The 14,706-nt window shown below is 38.8% G+C and overlaps 1 protein-coding gene across 7 annotated transcripts in view; it reads right to left on the reverse strand.

Moving 5' to 3' along the window:
• The window catches only part of LOC309664476 (contactin-associated protein-like 2), a 115,540-nt gene that overhangs the window by 56,331 nt on the left and 44,503 nt on the right, over positions 1-14,706 (reverse strand). Inside the window, exon 1 of one of the 7 annotated variants that reach the window (XR_014265791.1) lies at positions 5,627-5,772. The exons of 4 other annotated variants lie outside the window; for them this stretch is intronic. The gene's annotated coding sequence lies outside the window, so the exon portion shown is untranslated. Of the gene's footprint in view, positions 1-5,071; positions 5,095-5,626; positions 5,773-7,629; positions 7,724-14,706 lie in introns of those variants that run through there. 2 more of the 7 variants (XR_014265792.1, XR_014265796.1) reach the window with 2 other exon arrangements.

Here is a 14,706-nt window from a genome sequence, read left to right on the forward strand (position 1 = left end):
TGAAGGAACGTATTACATATGGTTTCCTGCCTCTCAGAAATAGGTAGGCATAAATAATTCAGTTTTTAAAAGTTATTCAATATGATGCAACAGAGCCTATAGCAATCAGCACCGCAACGGGCCCCAGGTAGGCAGATTGAGTGGGGACACTTTGGAAGTTACTCTGAAGAACTTTGTATGTTGAAGCCAAGCCTTTAAAGGCTCTGAAAAGTTAAGTGGGGAGAAGATCCAGAGGTTAATTTCATATTTGTTTGTCAGGATTAGAATTAGAATTGCAGGTAAACCCTGGATCTATTCATTCCAAATTGTTTGAACTCTTTTATACTTTTATAAGTATACTTTTATATTCAAATTCTGATTTTGATTTCAAGGGAAACATTCAAATTCAAATTTGCTCAGTTAATTGAGATTTTTGTCAGTGAATATGTCCTTTATTTAGTACTCTTGAATGATTTGGGGTTTTTTTTCCAAATCAACTCAAAGGAGCAGACATTCTTGAGCTCCAGTCTTCTCCCCAGACAGGCTTTCAGGCGTGGGAGGGTCACTGATAATGTGTCTTTAGGGTCATTTTGTTTGTTTGTTTGCTTAAAGAGTCTGCCCCAGTTGCATAAGCTTCAGGACCCTCACAGCTCTAGCCTTGCCTGTCACTCTGTGTTGATAGTCACATAGACTTTGTAAGTTTTTTTGGAGAAAAAAATGTTGTTGTTTTCCCGAAGTTTTCAAAAATATTCTGACCTCAGTATTTCTGGGAAGTTTATTCAAATATGATTTTTTTAAAAAAGCGGTCCGTTTACCAGTTTGTTGAAGACTCTTTCCAACAAGTCCAAGCTCCAGTGCTTACTAAATACCTCTCTCCATATTCTATGCTCATTTTCCCCAACATGTTTCACTGAATCACGAATGGATTCCCCATTCACCTGCTCCAGGGGCACATCTTCTGATAGGCTCCCTCCCTAAACCAAGGAACATATTACATACGGTCTAATGCCTTTCAGAAATAGGTAGACATAAGTAATTCAATCTAAATATCAACCAAAATACTGACATTTTCTTATTCAGATTATATCTCTTCTTCCTCCCCAAAGATCTGAAAATTCATAAAGAAACAGTAGATTCACAGGGATAATCCTGATTAACTTGGAGGATTCGACTCACTCTAGAAAACCACTAAGCACACTATTGAGACAAAAAGAAGCCTGCACCAATTAAAACAGTAGCAGGATTTTAGTCCATATTACCCAAGGTGAAAACTTCTTTATGGACTGTATTGTCTTAGCACACATGGCATTACTTGAGATTGACTGTGCTCACATAGCAATAGAATATGTTGATGACACTTAGCAAATAATTACAAAGAATCTGTGCCCATTGAAATGACAGGAGTTCTGACAAACAATACCCTTGAGAAGAGACATTTGATAAACACACTATTAGACATTCACTTAAATCAATTCTCACGATTTTATATTTCTTAGCAGTTGTAGCATTATATTCAGTTCCTCCATTCTGCAATTCATGTATTTTTATACCAAATTCTTAAGGTTAATCATGTTATTGGGTTAGGATAATTTATACAACAAGTGTCTCACTATTATACTGTGTTATGTTATTTTTATTTTAAAAGAATAATATTGTGTGATAATATCTATTAGAGGATCATATTAATAAACTTTCATTAAAGATGATACAGTAACACTTTAGCACATAAGGAGCCATTGCTCCAGTGAAGAAAGGATTCAAATCTGATACAAATCTTCAAATTGAGGTGCTAATATATTTGCCTAGATCAAGCACTGGGTATTACATGAAGAGCACATGTTTGTCTCCCATGCTGGCCAACAAAATGGGCTTGATCTGCTCCCCCAACCAAGGGCAGAGACCTCTCATACATATGCAGGACATAACAGGGAGGAGACATTCTTGGATAAAAACAAATCCTGATTACCACTCCTAGAACAGTGATTCAAGTTGTGTGCCCCACCTGTAGTGGGCCAGAAATACATCTTTTATTCTCACAACAAGAAGGGCACTTTTGACAGGGGAAGGAAACAAAAGAAGACTTCTAGAGAAAATTACAAGTACTGAGATTTAACAAGGTGCGGATGAGTGTGTAACACTCACTAAATTGAACCCCTGGATCTATAAATATCATCATTTACGTCAAATAATCACCATCAACAGCGGCTGAAATGTCTAACACTGGCTTCAGTCCTTTTCAGAGACTTCAGTCCTTTTTCTTTTCACTGGGGAGTAGAGTTAGGGAGGACAGCAGCTACTAGCTATAGCTGGTACTTTACTTATATGGGGAAAATAATTCAGCTGTAAATTAACTTCCAATTGTGTTGTTCCTTAATCGGGAAAGAGTGAACATTACTCCTCAAAGTGACATGCGATCCAGGAGACAGATTTACAATACTAAATATGCAATCAAAACACTGACATTTTCTTATTCAGATTATATCTCTTCTTCCTCCCCCTCCCAAAAAGATCTGAAAGTTCATAAACAAATAGTAGATTCACAGGGATAATCCTAAAACAGAGAGCTACTGCCCTCTTCCACTTGTGGCTCACGGTAGGAAGTGAGCAAACCAACCACTGTCTGCACAACAACTTCTGGAAAACAGGGCTCTAACTTGGAATCTATATTCTAACTTTCCTCTTGCATTCCATTTAAGAGGATAACTCCATTAGAATAACACTTTCATCTTGACTAAATACAAAGAGTTCTAGAAGGCAGACCAAGTAGAGATGCACAATTTTTAAATATCAGGTCCTAGAGGATGCTGTCCATTCAACTTGTTTTATCTTCAAAAGGACAGAGAATAAGAGAAAAAAAAAAAAAAAAAGCCCATGTTTTTGGCTATTTAGAAACATTACTCTCGCCCTGTGTAGACTCCTCCTGACTTAAAATTTCCCATTAATTATAAAGATTCATGTCAAAACATGGATAATTTCTGAGATGTCAAATGTTTCAACCAAGTCCTGTATGAGAGTATGTCTTATGCCAGAACCTCACCCAGGTTGACACCCCCCCCACCCCACCCCCACCCCCGTCTCACTAATTTACTACTGAGAACCAGTTGTAAATAGAGGAAAAATATCACTGTATCCTTTTGGGGAGAAGATCTTTACCTTTTTAAAAATTTACATACAGTTCTCATTATTTTATCAGGGCTGAAGAATATTTCATTTTTGTTAGTTTTAAAGTCTTGTCTGAAAAGATTACTTGAGTTCTTAAAACACTTCTTAGGAATAAAAGGTTAGCGATCAAAAGACTTGAGCAAATGCTGGTGTTCGTGATTTCTTGTTGGTAGCCTAAATCCCATCCTGCTGGCAAACTCCTCTTTAGAATTTCTCAAATGATGGGACAGGACTAAAAGAACTCTCTACCTTGATTTATGTAGTAACAAATTTCAAATATGGGTTTGAAATACCTTGCTTGTATATATATCTACACATACAAACAAACACCTCCCAAATATTCGAGAGTTAAGGAAAAATCCAATTGGTCAAATTAGCTAATCTAGACTATAATAAGATTCATTCACCATTACTTCTACTGCTACAAAGGATACTGTCAAATGAGATTAGCAAGCAATTATCAAACACAGTTTGTGTACCCTCTATGAATCTTTAAGTCTGCAAAGACATTTAAATATATACTTGACACTTGAACAACTATAGTAGCCATCTTTGCGGTGATCAAGGACTCTATAGTATCTAAAATGTTCTTAGCCATGCAAATTTACATAGGTACTTTGAACTTACTGAACTTTTAATCAGAGTACTAAGCACATCTAAATAAAACAGAGGCTGAAAAGTGAAAACTAGCATTGACATTTGAAGAGTCAGCCAGAGACCCAGACGAACTGAGCTTAGAGATATATTCAATTCAGAAAAGGCTATCTGCCTGGATATTCAGACATGGAGCACCTCAGAGCATGTGACTCTTAAAAAAGATGCTCAGTATGAAGAACATGATACCTCTGTGGATTTCAGGGAATAAAATACAAACAGAAAACAAAGAAATATCAAAATAACTGATCTTGCAATATCCTGTAATCAAACTAAGGAGACAAGAAAGGCAGCACAGCACTCTGTTTCTCTTATAAGGGAAGGATTTTTGAAGCCATGTTTCCTTTAAGTAAGAGTGACCTCTGGTGACTTTTTAATTGCACCTCAGTGTACTATGTTAAATTATTCTACAATTCTTTTATACTAGCAATTCATTTAGTACTACATTTTTAATTTCTTAGCAAAGTGATAAATGCTTTACTGCAGGACCTAAGGATTTCATGTAAATGCCTCCATTTTAATTAATTCATGGAAATTGTGCCCAAAGCTAAATTAAAATTCTGTCTGAAACGGGGGGGGCAGTATTTTCTTAAAGGAGACTAAGGCTCATTTTCAGGAGTGACTCATATAATATGGCATTAAATGAGCTGATACTAAATGATGACAACACAAACTTATCACAGCCTCGGGGCATATATGGATGAGTGCTGGAAGGGTAACTATTTGTACAATATGCTTTTCACTTTAGCACAAACTTCCTGGTAAGGGCGGAGTTCCCCAGCCCACCCCACCCCCAGATAAAACTGGATACCCAGCAGCAAGGTCGGTTTCTAACATGCCTACTAGCACTTTCTTGAAATGCATAATTGCTTGCCTTACTCCCTACAACCTGATTTAAAAAAAATTCTTGAGGGGGATGGGGTGTGGATGTAGGACTAAGGGGGCTTTCTTCCAATCCCTCAAGGAAAGAAAAGCGCTATGATGGAAATATCAATCTGAATAACACTTCGAAAACTTTTTCCGATTTCCAGATTAAAATGCCTTGAGGTCGGCTGAATCAATTTGGCCAGCATCTTTAGATCAGACTCACATTGCCAGTCCAGAACTGAGAGGTTAATACATCTTCACTGAACCAACAAAATGAGAAACACAGCACATCACAATATACAAGCATGTGCACTTGCAAATGAACCTGAATGGCAGGTTATGTTTTTCCTTTAAGCAAAAGCCTTCTAATTCTGAGGGGTCTATCCTTCTCGTAATTCTACGGACTAACCAGGTTTGCCGCCTGGGCTCTGCTGCGGAGCCTGCCCGCCGCTGCAGCGCCCGAGTTCTTGTTACCCGATTCCGCAGGGCGCCAACTGCAAACATCTACGCTAATGCAGGACCCAGCCAGGTCGGCCAACGATTTCCTTTCTGACATAAATCCTGCAAAATGTATTCATAGTAAAAAGAAATAAATGACGTACTGGCATGCTCTTCTCTCCTCATCTCCTGCTATTCTCTCTCTGGTCTCTCTCCGCCTCAATATTCTCATGCTAATTTTAGGTTTTACTAGAATTTGAGCTTTCTCAATGAATATTCAAAACAACAGCACACAGACAAAATTCAGCTCACAGACAAGTCAAAACAGGCTTTGTGTATTACAGACTTGACAAGTGGAAAAAACACTGTAAACCATCCTATCCAAGCGTTGGGACTTTGCAATGTTTTTTAAATGCCTCATTTTCAGAAGCAGACCAGTGATTCCATTTGTAAAATTCAATTATTTTTTTAAAAAACACGAATTCTCAGTTGTCAGTATAAGTTTTAAAAGATTTGCTGTACTCACAAGTATTCCCTGCTGCTAATGTACTCCAGGGCTGGGCAGACAAAAGAAAGAGCATCCTGAGACAGGCTCCCGCGGCGGAGTCCATATTCACAGTCGCCGGGGCTCCCCACCCCAAAACCCAAGGTGTCCAGACAGCTGCTCTGAGCCGGAGTCTGCAAGCTCCCTCCCGCTCGGGGTAGCTAGCGCTCCCTCCTCCGGGCTCGGCGAACCCACGCAGCCGGCGGGGCGGGAGCCCCAACCTGCAGCCACACCCCCACCCCACCCCCACCCCCACCCACTCCCGCCGCGCTGCGAGCTCCACGCGTCCCGGGCGCTCCTGGCGGTGGCGGGAGGAAGTGCGAGTCAAGTCGGTGAAGGTCTTCAACCTGCACTCGCTCCGAATCCGAATCCGCGGTCCTAGCTCCTTCACCGGCAGGTTTCCCACTCTGAACAGCTGAGCAGTTCAGTGGACTTCAGTCTGAGACCGAGCTTCACCACGCTGATGATGCTTGAGCATTAACACTGATGCTAGGAAAAATGTGAGCTTTTTTTTTTTTGGTTGAAAAGAACTTAGGACAAGTAACTAATCCAGTTTGAAGAAAATATTTACATGTACTGAGAACTGTTGTAAAAAAGACTGCTTTTGTTTTCCCAACTCATTTAATGATTCATATTTAAAAATAAAAACCTAAAGAACCTTATTATGGTAATCATTTCGAAATATATACGGTTATATATACAGTGTTATGTGTCAAAATACATCTCAATAAAGCTGGAAAAAATTAAAATTAAAAAATAATTAATTAAAACACCGACCCGACTTCTACTATAATGTCAGCATTTTATTATGTATATTCCTACTTGGAGATTTGAGAATTGTGGTCAGCAGATATATAAAACTAAAAACTGGCATCCTGGGAGAAGGAATCTTACTCCAAATATCATCACGGAAGTGACCTTATGTTAAGTAGGTAAATTGAATACACTTAATTGAAGAATGAAGAGTTTTGAATCAACTTCTATATACTGTATGTGTATTCCTTTCCATTCAAATTCTTTAATACAATTACCCAAAAGTTCATATTGAAAAATGATGGAATAGAAAAGGCATCTTAAATAAATAAATAAATGGATAGATAAATAAATGGATAGATAGATAGGCAGATAAATAGATAAATTGTTTCAGAGTATACAGATAGAGGCCTGATGGCCCATGGAGGAAGAAGGATTTCAAGATCCATGACCTTGAGGTAAGTCACATGGCCTCCTCTACTTCCTAAAGAGGCTGCCAGCAGATGTAAATGAAGGAGGTATGAGCATGGCATCACTAGGATCAATACTCTCCTAAAACTGTGACCAGACTCATGACAAATGTGCTGAGACTTAGGAACAGTGTCCAGGCATTCTTGCACCATCCAAAGTGATCAGAATATGAAAGTAACTTTAACCTTGAGTAGGGCATTATATGCCTGAGAACAAAGCAGAAAAGCTGTTTTTATTATTTCTATTCTGCAACCTGGGTAAAAAACAAAAACAGGAATAGAAAATGTAAATAGCTTGGCAAGGCCACAGAATTTACAAGTAGAATTTGACCCAAATATGTAGATTCTGATCCCAACTTTCCAGCTTTCTCCACTCCTACTCAGGGCCCCTGGGAATCAGGAACTCTTCCCACCCACCCCATCAATCAGCAGTCCTGGGAAACACTGAGCAAAGCTTGCTCGGAGGGTGCATTTAGAACCTTGAAAAAAGCCACAAGCGGTAGAGTGACCTTCATTTATTAGTCAGACATTTTCCTAGTGCCTAATACATGTCCCAGAACCTGAATATTGTATTTCTAATTTTTAAAGCAAATATAAATTAATGATTTACATTAAGTGTCTAATATTTTTTAAAGCCTATACAACAGACAGTCTGTGTGTGTGTGTGTGTGTGTGTGTGTGTGTGTGTGTAATCTAAATAAATGGTCACAGCATTCCTTTGAAGTAAGTGTTACTATGCCCATTTAATGGATAGACAGACTAATCTCAGAGAGTTTAATGGATGTGTCACAAAGCAAGCCAGACTTGGACCAGGTCAGCTGAGCTCTGAAACCCCTTCTCACTGGTCCTCAGGTCTCTGAAACAGAAAAGTTGTCACCTGTAAAAACTCTATTCAGTTGTTCATGGGAAATCCATTTAAAATGGGTTAGAAGGCGCCTCAATAATTGATGTCAATTAAAACCAAAAAGGACAATGCTGGTAAATTACTTGAGCAGACATTCAGGATGGATTTTCACAAGTCAGAGATGAAACAGCACACGAGGGATTGAGATTTGCAGGCAGATGTCCTTGTGCAGTGCACAGCATTGACCACTGGACAGCACTGGGGCTATTACATGATCTTCCAAGACAAGGGCAGCCCCAGGTGAGGAGGCTTGAAGAGACCAGGCAAAGCAGGGCCCAAAGCAGGGACTTGCTAGCAGACAGCTGATGCGACTCCTGGTTTGACCCCTTTCCAGCTGCCTTCTTTCGCTGGAGACTTCGTGGCTTTGTGCTTCACTTTTCTTGTTTGCAGAATGGTGATGATAGCCAGTCATAGAGCCATTATGAAATTACAGGTCTGAAACCCCCACAAAGGGATGGAAACGGCTGAGCATTCCACGTACCAGCCCCAGAGCTGCCCTGGGAGTTGGTACCCACCCGTGAGACCCCCGGCAGCTGCTCAGCATCTGTGATCCTCAGCTTCGTTGTCTGTTTCATAAGATAATAGAAGTCTTACCAGCAGAGAACTGATCCAAGGGTTACAGGAGAAAATGAATGTCAAGTACTTAACACCATGCTCATCCACAGGGCGCTGGATCAGGTAGGCTGATGCTAGAGCTCCAGGCTTAGAGGAGAAAGGATGCCTAACGGGACCGCCAAGGCCTCCAAGCTAAATCCCTGCAGGTCAGGGGCAGTCCGCTGCATTCTGTGGCCTGTTTCCACAGCCCTTTGCTCTTTTATATAAGAAAGATGACAGATAATCAACAAGGACCTACTGTATAGCACAGGGAACTCTACTCAACATTCTGTCATAATCTATATGGGAAAAGAATCTGTAAAAGAATGGATACATGTATATGTATAACTGAATCACTTTGCTGTACAACTGAAACTAACACAATATTGTAAATCAGCTATACTCCAATATAAAATTAAATTAAATTTTAAAAAATCAAAACAAAGGAAAGGTGAAGAAAATGTGTAGATCTAATCTTGCACATTTCTATAAGTGATGATTCAAACCCCACAAATCACGCACGCGCATATATGTATGTGTCTGCAGAGTTCACACCAAACACAAAAGAGAATTTGAAATCAGCACACGTCACAAATAAAAGACAAGAAATCAACTTCCGATGTTCAGAAGTGTGTGGACCCTCATATGCGTAAGTGCAGACAGGCTGCCTAGGAAAGTATATTCTAAGTGAAACTACACCCTTGGCATTTCCTGACCAAAGTCTTCTGTTTTCCTGCTCACCTGGGAGCAGTCTGTGCACTCAGGATTCCCTACCGAGAAGAGGAAGGTTCAACTCACCCCACCCGAATGAAATCCTTTCTCAATGCTCTCCATAGATCAAAACATGACTCCATTCATTTTTCTTCTTTATTCAGCAGTTTTCTCCCTGTAAATTATTTCTGCGTGTTTTATGTAAATCTGGGAATACATTTAACTTTACTCTTGTAATGGGAACAGATTTATCATTAAATCCTCTGAAAGAATACTGTGAATAAAATGTAATAGTATTTCTATTAGGAGTCATTTTTCCCATAAGCCCCCAGGCAGCAAATCCTGAAGAACAATTATGGAGAGACAGACTGCAGGGAGAAGAATTGTCACATGTGTGATAAAAAACACACTGCACGGTGTCTTCGCAGGTTATCTCTGATGAGCTATGTTCCCTATAACTAGCCCTTGGAAGCCCTGGTTTTAACAACCAAAGGATTATGCATCTAATTACATAAATCTCAGCTAGAGAATAGTCAGCCTCATATTGTTACCCAAAAAACTAGGTTCGCCTCTTGGTGGGTGTCGAGCCAAAAGACACAACCAAGACAAAGAGTGAGAGAAGGAAGGATTTGTTACTTAGCAAGTAAGTAAAACACCAGGGATCTTTCCCAAAGCAGTGTCTCCCCAAACAGCAAAACTGGGGAAGTTTTAAGCTAAGGGTACATGTATATTCATGAAAGGACTTGGGAGGTAGGCAGAGCCCAGGCTTTAGATGATTGAAATCCGGAGGATCAGAAAAGGTCAACGCCATCATCCCTTAGGTTCCGTTTGACCTGGTGGTTGAGTGCTTCAGGCTAATCTTTACCATGGAAACAGAACTGGAAGTCTTTACAATTGATACATTATTACTATTGCTACTTCTCTTGCCTGATAACAGTCAGCATTCTTGTTTTCCCTTAAGATCCTTAATTACTGAGACCTGTTCAAGGGCAAGCACCCTGGCCAGGCGTAGATCACAAAATGGCTTGTACTAAATTAATAGGTGTTCTCTTATGTCCAGAAAGCCATGCCTGGTTTTCTTTCTCCATAGACCCCCTACCTTATCTGCTTATAATATTTCTTTCCAATTCAGCCCATTTCAACCCAGGAGGACTTTTGGGGACTAACAAACACTGGTATCTAAGATAGAACAAACCACAACTAAGAACTTGAAGTATAAAAGCAATACTGCATGGTATTTCCAAAAGTGCTTAATAAACATTTCACAGGATTGTGCATAAACAACACACTTTTCCTGACATTCTGGCACAAGTAGAATCAGAGAGGCTTAACGTTAAAATGAAGTGCAGAGTCAGCTGTCCAGCATTCTACCCAATTTAAGCACCACAGTCTCCAATATCATCTTGCACACATGTCCACTGATGGCAGCAGCTGAGGTGCATACATATAGAGAAAAGGGAGATTCTAGAACTTCCTTCTATCATATCACAAAGAAGGATAAATTCACAGAATCAACTACATGAGTGTCCAGGAAAAAAAATTCTTTTCTTTTTTTAAACTTTTAAAATTGAGATATATTATACCCTTTAAACAAAATTTCTAATTTTATGAAAGGCATAAAAGGTCACAATTTTTCTTTACTTCTTTGGGGTAGGAAGAGGGAGGCAGAGTTGAGTGTATCCTTAAAAGTCCTTTTCTAATTTAAAATTAAAATCAACATCTGATCTTGACCTAAGAATTTTTCTATTGAGGTATAATTGACATAGAACACTATATTAGTTTCAGGTGTACAATTCAATGATTTGACATTTGTGTGTATTGCAAAATGAACATCACAGTAAGTCTGGTTACCATCAATCATCATACACAGTCACAGATTTTTTTCTTTCTTCTTGTGATGAGAACTTTTAAGATTTACTTGCAGCAACTTGTAAATATGCAATACAGTATTAATAACTATATTCACCATGCTATACATTACATCCCTGTGGCTTATTTATTTTATAACTGGAAATTTGTACCTTTTGAACCCCCTTCACTCATGTCACCTACTTCCCTCCCCCATCCCCACCCCCCCCAGTCTGGCAACCAACTATCTCTTCTCTGTATTTATGAGCTCCTTTTTTCTCTTTTTAAGATTATTCATATAAGTGAGACAATAGGTTATCTTTCTCTAACTTATTTCACTTAGCATAATGCTCTCGAAGTCCCTCCATGTTGTCACAAATGGCAAAATTTCCTTTTTCTTAATGGCTCAATAGTATTCCAGTGTGTGTATCACATTTTTTTATCCATTCACCCATCAATGAACACTGAAGTTGTTCCCATGTCTTAACTATTGTAAATAATTCTGTAATAAACATGGGTGTGCATATATCTTTTGGAGTTAGTGTTTCTTTGTACAAATACACAGAAGTGAAATTGCTGGATCATATGGTAGTCCCAGTTTTGATCTTTTGAGGAAACTCCATGCTATTTTCCATACTGTCTGTACCAATTTACATTCCCACCAAGAGTGCACAAGTGTCTCCTTCTCTCCACATCCTTGCCAACACTTGTTATTTCTTATCTTTTGATGCTAATCATACAAACAGGTGTGAAGTGATATCTCATTGTGGTTTCGATTTGCATTTCCCTGATGATTAGTGACGTTGAGCATCTTTTCCTATACCTGTTGGTCAACTGTATGTGTTCTTTGGAAAAATGTCTATTCAGATCCTTTGCCCATTTTTAATTAGATTGTTTGTTGGCTATTGAGTTGTGCGAGATCTTTATATATATTAGCTATTAGCCCATTATCAGATACATGATTTACAAATATTTCTCCCATTCAATTGGTTGCCTTTTCATTTTGTTGATGGTTTCCTTTACTGTACAAAAGCTTTTTAGTTTGATGTAGTCTCACTTGTTTATTTTTACTTTTATTGCCTTTGCTTTTGGTGTCATATCCAAAAAATCATGGCCATGACCAATGTCCAGGAGCTTACCGTATATGTTTTCTTCTAGGAGTTTTATGATTTCAGGTCTTAAATTCAAGTCTTTATTCCATTTTGAGTTAATTTTTGTATGGTGTAAGGTAGTAGTCTAGTTTTATTCTTTTGCATGTGGCTGTCCAGTTTTGCCAACACCATTTGTTGAACAGACTGTCCTTTCCCCATTGTATATTCTTGGCTCTTTTGTGATCAATTCAGTGACCATATATGTGTGCGTTTATTTCTGAGCTCTCTATTCTGCTCCATTCATCCATGTGCCTGTTTTTATACCAATACCATACCATAGTTTTGTAATATAACTTAAAATCAGGAAGCATGATGCTTCCAACTTTGTTCTCTCTTAAGATTGCTTTGGTTATTCAGGGTGTTTTGTGGTTCTTTACACATTTTAGGATTTTTTTGCTCTGTTTCTGTGTAAAATGCCATTGGAATTTTGATAGGGATTGAATTGAATCTGTAGATTGCTTCTGGTAGTATGGACAGTTTAACAATATTAATTCTTCTAATCTATGAGCCACAGAATATCTTTCCATTTATTTGTGTCTTCTTCAGTTACTTTCATCAGTGTCTTATAGTTTTCAATGTACAGGTCTTTCACCTCCATGGTTAAATTTATTCATAGGTATTTTATTCTTTTGATGCAATTGTAAGTGGTATTGTTTTATTACTAGCATATAGAAATGCAACCAATTTTTGTATATTGATTTTGTATTCTGCAACAGTACTAAAGTTGTTTATTAGTTCTAACAGTGTTTTTTTGGTGGAGTCTGTAGAGTTTTCTGTATATAATACCATGTCATCTGCAAATATTGACAATTTTACTTCTTCCTTTCCAGCTGGGTGCTGCTGATTTCTTTTTTTTTTTTTTTTTTTGCCTAATTACTCTGACTAGGACTTCTAATACTACGTTGAATAAAAGTGGCGAGAGTGGGCATCTTTCTCTTATTCCTGATCTTAGAGGAAAAGCGCAGACTACGACATCAGCTATGGGCTTCCCATATACGGCCTTTATTGTGTTATAACCAATTTGATTTTATTGCACAGAATTGAATCTAAATTCAGCCATAAGCATTTTAATGATTATCATTAAAAGTCTTTTTAAATTGAAAACAAGACTGAGAACTCGTAATAGTGCTGGATAATTTAAAAAATACACCCTTAAGGATTAAGTTTATTCCATAATTCCAGTGATATTTTTTTAGGCTGAAGTACTGATGAATGAAGTACTCCAATGTAAAGGAATCTTGAAAATACTCTGAGTGAAATTAGTTAGTCATAAGGAACCATATATTATATGAGCCCATTGATATGAAATGTCAGAAAGGACAAACCTATAGAGACAGAAAGTAGATGAGTGTTTGCTTGGGGCTGTGGGAGATGGGAGACTTGTAGGCTAGAAAAAGAAAGATTTCTTTTTTTGGAAATGGATAAAATTTCCAAAATTTTTTTTATCAATAAAATTGATAAAATAGATTGTGGAGATGAATGCACAACTCTGTGAATATACAAAAAAACAATTGAATTGGACACTTTAAGTAGGTGAATTGTACAGTAGGTGAATTATATCTCAAAGCTGTTTTTAAAAAGGAATACAGAAACTCTAGAAAAGCATTGAATCCATTGACATCTACTTTACCACACTATTCCAAATAGAAATGTAACTGAAAAATGGGAGTTCAAAAACATAAGCAGCAATATCCGTTATTTACTGCCATAATAATGCTGTGAATCAACCAGAAACCTCAGTGGCAGACACCACTTTACTGAGCTCAGGGGTCTCAAGACCACACCCTTGGCTCAGCAGGTGTTCTGGTCTCCTGCGCACCTGCCTTGGGGAGGCTGTTGTCCGCTGATGGAGAATGGCCCCATCTGAGATGACTGGACTTGTGTATCACTGCGCAGCAAACAAACCCAGGCACCTCTCACTGTGGTGGCACAGAACTAAGAGAAGAAGCAGAAAAATACAAGTCTGTTCTAATCTTCGTGTGTCACATCAGCTGGCATTCCATTGACCGAAGTAAATCTCATAACCTAACTCGGGATCAAGGGTCAGGAGAACAGATTCTGCCTCTTCAGTAAAAGGAGCTGAAAAGCCATGTGTCAAAGAGGGTGAATCCAGGAGCGTGAAGAATGAGGACCATTTAGACCTCAGTCTCTGCCCAGCACAGGGTATTTGTGATGGAAGAAAACTGAGCAGAAATTAAATATTTGCCATCTGGCAGCTTCACTTTCTCACCATTTTCACTTAAAATTGTATCAGAGGGCTTCCCTGGTGGCGCAGTGGTTGAGAATCTGCCTGCTAATGCAGGGGACACGGGTTCGAGCCCTGGTCTGGGAAGATCCCACATGCTGCCAAGCAACTAGGCCCGTGAGCCACAACTACTGAGCCTGCGCGTCTGGAGCCTGTGCTCCGCAACAAGAGAGGCCGCGATAGTGAGAGGCCCGCGCACCGCGATGAAGAGTGGCCCCCGCTTGCCGCAACTAGAGAAAGCCCGTGCACAGAAACGAAGACCCAACATAGCAATCAATCAATCAATCAATCAATCAATTAAAAAAAAAAAGACTCCTCATTTCCTCCTCTTCCCCTTTAAAAAAGAAAAAAATATTGTATCAGAAACTTTGAAATATCTTTGTTTC

The sequence above is a fragment of the Balaenoptera physalus genome (genome assembly GCF_965194825.1).
Source record: "Balaenoptera physalus genome assembly, chromosome: 7".
NCBI classification, from domain to species: Eukaryota; Metazoa; Chordata; class Mammalia; order Artiodactyla; family Balaenopteridae; genus Balaenoptera; species Balaenoptera physalus.